The following is a 4,522-nucleotide window of genomic DNA, read 5'->3' as shown; positions in this document are numbered from 1 at the left end:
GGGAGCACAACGCGGGCGCGGCGCCCCCTCGGCTCGGGCTGCGGCAGGGCGTGGGCGCGGCGGAGGCCCGGCCGGAGGGGTCCCGCCAGGCGAGCGCGGCCCTCCGGCGTGGAGATGCTCGCTGGCCGTTGCGGGGCGGAGGACCGGGAGGAAGGACGGCCACGTCGGGCGACCCACCTGTTCGGGTTTAGGAGCCCCCCCCCCCCCCCCGCGGCTGGTCCCTGCGATCAGGCCACCTCTCGGTGGAAAAGAGAACCGGGCAAGACCCGCCGCAGCAGCCATCGCAGCGCCCGCGGTTCCTCCAAGGTCCCCAGCGACTGCCTGTCGTGGGCCTTTCCCGCGCGAGCAGCCCCTCTGCAAGGTCCCGCCGCCTCCCTCCCGCTCCCGTCCACGGCCGGCTGCAGCTTCAAGATATCCGGCCTCTAACCTGCCCCACGCCCGACCTGCTTTGAGGCCTCTTCTGATCCCTTTTCAGGGGCTGCGAGCGCCCAGCTCTACGTCCTGAACCGGGGGAGCGGATCTTCACTGAACATCTTCCCCGGGGTCTTGGGAATCTCCAAAGCCTATGAGCGCCACTCAGGGACTCTGGCCACCATCCTGGTCACTTGGATGGCTCCCTTCATGTGCCAACGTGTTGTCTTCCCTCAGGGTTGGTTCCTGTCCATCTCTCCTTAAAATATTCAAACTTCCTCATCAGAAGAATACAAGGGAATGGAACAGGCAGGAAAGGCAGGGCCAAACTACAGAATTTAGCACTCATTTTTTAATTCCATGAGATTAAGATTTTTTAGGAGCTCCCCCAACTGGTATAGTGGTTGCTTTGGCGTGGTTGGCCTTGGCATGCACTGATGATGTTACCTAGTCAGGTAATGAAATGTCTGCAAGCAAACAAGCTCAGCACCAAGGACTCCACAGTTTGGTGTAAGATTGTTTTAACCACTCTGCATCTCTCAATCACCTCTGCAAGTAGAAAAGAATGATGTCTTAATGGCCTGACTCCATCCTGGTTGCCAATACAGGAATGTCTCCTCACCAGGCCAATTTACCATCTTTGCACCTCACCATCCTGGCTTGTAGAAAGATGCAGGTGCTATGGCAATGGTTGAGGCAAAAAGACCCTTAGCAAATGAAAAAAGAGGTGGTATACTCAGATTAAGGCATGGACAGAAAGGTAGTGTGGTTTAAAAGTGCTGGAATGAGGACTGGTAAGGCAATAGCATCTTGGTCTATCTGTGAAGACCAATGAACCTCAACGGAATGTGCCATCTGAACAAGTTGTTCACCGTTGGAACTGAGGTTTTCTGAGTGGGAGCTCAGCACTTGATTCACAATCTTAAGTATCTGTAAAGAAAAGTTTAACAGAGGGAGGAGATAACAGAGGAACAATCACAGTAGGGCAGGTCCTGTGGCTCAGTGGCACTGGGCAAAACCCTACAGACCTAACTGATCAAGGAAAATAGCGTTCTTTGGGTAAGGAACCATGCCTGGAGAAAACGCAGTTGGGAGGTCTATCTTGAAGGAACATGTGGAGGAGAGAAGAAGCTTGAGGTCATAAGAGTTAAATTGGTAAAAGCTATCATATGGTCATTCCAAGGCATGATTTGGCAACAAATTTGTAAAGAATATGAAATTCTTCTCATTTCATTTGGAATTCATTCTCATTCATTCATTTCATCTCACTATACCTTCAGCCTATTCCAGGGAGTACAGCTCCACTGATCAGGACCAAGAGATATGGTACTGAGAGAATCAATGAGCTGTCTCAGAAAAGCAGGATGGTGTGGAACTGACTGAAATCAGAGGATGCCCTTTGGAAGCAGAATGGGCATAACGTATTGTGAGATGGGCAGCTATATAAATGTGATCTATAAATAAAAAATAAACTATTGCGTGTGAATTATAGGGACCACAATGAAGAACTATAAATTAATTAAACTGCAATGTTCTCTACACAGGGCAGGCCTTGAAAACCACCTGGGAGCTGCAGCTGGTCTATAACACAGTGGCACAGTAATCAGGCGCATATCTCATCAGGGCCATGTAACACCTTTGCTCTAGCTTCTACTAGGCTTTAAGGTGCTGGTTGTTCCTTGGAAGCCCTTCATGGCACAGGGCCTGATTATCTAAAAGACCATTTGTCTTCTGTGGTTTCTGCTTGGCCTGTATCATTGGGCAGAGTTGGCATGATTCTTGCTCCAGGTCCCATCCATTAGGCACTGTCACCTGATGGGGCCTACGAAGCAGGCCTTCTCTGATGCCACACCTGCCCTCTGGAACACCATCTCCCCTCTGAGATATGTGAGGCCCCCACCCTGGCCATGTTCAAAAGAGCTCTGAAAACCTGGCTTTTTCCCCATGCCTTGGGTTAGAGTAGGTGGTGGGTCCTGCAAGTTTGATAGTCTTTTAACTATTTTCCTTCTGACATTTGGATGTGGTGTTTCTTTGCTTGTTTGTTTAATTGTACTGTATGATTGTTTTTACTGTATATCACCTTGAGTCATTTTAGAGTTGGGTAGCCTTATACATTTCTAAAATCAATGAATCAATCAGTCACACTGACATTTGATGGAATGTCAGGAAATTATTGATTTGTGGAGTGCTTGGGGTTCTCTGAGCTTGGTTCTTTTCTTGCAAACATTTCATTACCCTGCTAGGTAACATCTTCAGTGCTAGAATGGAATGGGGTTTGCTCTCTGTTTATTCTCTCTCTGTGGCTTGCTCTGCCAGTGTTGGGGTGGTGGTGGTGTATTTTATTTTTTCTTCTCCTGGTAGTTCCTTGGTTAGGGTATTGATTACTGCTTGATTGTCTGGTGATAATCTTGATGTTAATCTCTGCTTATCTGGTTGGTGATTGCTGGTGAGAAGGTATTCTGGTCTTTTGTTTTCCTTTTTATTGTCTCTTTTGAATAGTATGTAGATGTTGTTTATCTCTGCCTGTTGATGTCTGCCTTGTCTGAATACCAAGCTTCTAGGAATTTGGCTGGTGTGGGTCTTCCGGGCTGTGTGGCCATGTTCTGGAAGTTTTGTTTCCTAACGTTTCGCCAGCACCTGTGACCGGCATCTTCAGAGTGCAGGAGCACAGACAGGAGCAGTTCTCTCTGTGCCCAGGGTGATGTGACCCTTTTGTGGGTATTTATAGAGATGGGGGGGGGGAGGGGGGATTGGGGGGGGTTGGATTACTGAGTGGCTGCTTGTTTTGGTGTCAGCATCTGTGTGTATCTTCCTGGGGATTAGGCAGGGTTTTTTCTTCTATTGAATTGTTAACAAGGGGCTGCTGGGGGTGATTAGCAAGTTCATTGTGTGAACTGTTCACACGTTCTGGTGGTTGAGCTGAGTTCGTTGACCTTTTGCAGGCTGTATTTTTCAGGATTGGTAGCCAGATTTTGTTGATTTTTAGACTCTCCTCTTTTTTATTGAAACTGCGCTGGTGTTTGTGAATCTCAATGGCTTCCCGGTATAGCCTGGTATAGTGGCTGTTGGTGTTGTCCAATATCTCTGTGTTTTCAAATAGGATTTTGTGTCCAGTGTGCTTGAGAGCATGTTCAGCTACTGCAGATTTTTCTGGTTGCTGTAGCCTGCAGTGTCTTTCGTGTTCTTTTATCCTGGTATGGATGCTGCGTTTTGTGGTCCCGATGTATACTTGCCCGCAACTGCATGGTATGCAGTATACTCCTGCGGCAGTGAGGGGATCCCTTTTGTCTTTTGCTGATTTTAGCACTTCTTGCACTTTTCTGGTGGGTCTGAAGATTGTTTGGAAATTGTGTTTTTCCATCAGTTTTCCCATGCGGTCTGTGACCCCTTTGATGTAGGGCAGAAATACTTTGTTGGTGGGTGGCTGTTTTTCTTCTTCCAGGAATTCCCTTGCATTTTTGGATTTAGCTTGGTCTAAGATGCTGACAGTTTCCCATTTGAAACTATAGTTAAGTCTGTCCATGTGTTGTGAGATTAAGGAGTTTTCATTGTGTCTTCTGACTACTAGTTGGTGTTCATGGATGCGCTCTGCTAGCCTTCTGCCTGTCTGTCCTACATAGTGGTTATTACAGTCCTTACATTGTATGTTGTAGATGACTCCTGTTTTTTTCTTCTTGCGCTACTGGGTCTTTTGGTTTATTTAAGATATTTTGGAGTGATTTTGTTGGTTTGTGTGCTACAGAGATGCCATGTGGTTGTAATAGTCTGTTGGTTGTTTCTGAGATGCTTCCGATGTATGGCAGTGTTACCCTTTTCATAGCTTGTGTACGTTGTGTTGTAGAAAGTTGAGTGATCAGGCACTTTTTGATAAAGTTGCATGGATATCCATTTTGTTGGAAAATGTTGTATAGATGTCTCTTTCCTTTTTCTGCTGTTCTGGGTTGCTGCAGGGCATTTGCACTCGTTTGAATAATGTTCTTATGCAGCTCCTCTTGTGGGAGGTTGGGTTACTTTGGTAATGGAGTACTTGGTTGGTGTGGGTTGTTTTCCAATAGACTTGAGTTCTAATTTGCAGTTGTTTCCTCTGCTGATGAGGATATCCAGGAAGGGT

The sequence above is a fragment of the Python bivittatus genome, unplaced genomic scaffold (genome assembly GCF_059951505.1).
Source record: "Python bivittatus isolate LINGU-HERP-01145 unplaced genomic scaffold, Pbiv_v1 ctg000070_np1212, whole genome shotgun sequence".
In the NCBI taxonomy this organism is placed as follows: Eukaryota; Metazoa; Chordata; class Lepidosauria; order Squamata; family Pythonidae; genus Python; species Python bivittatus.
This window is presented reverse-complemented; position numbering follows the sequence as displayed.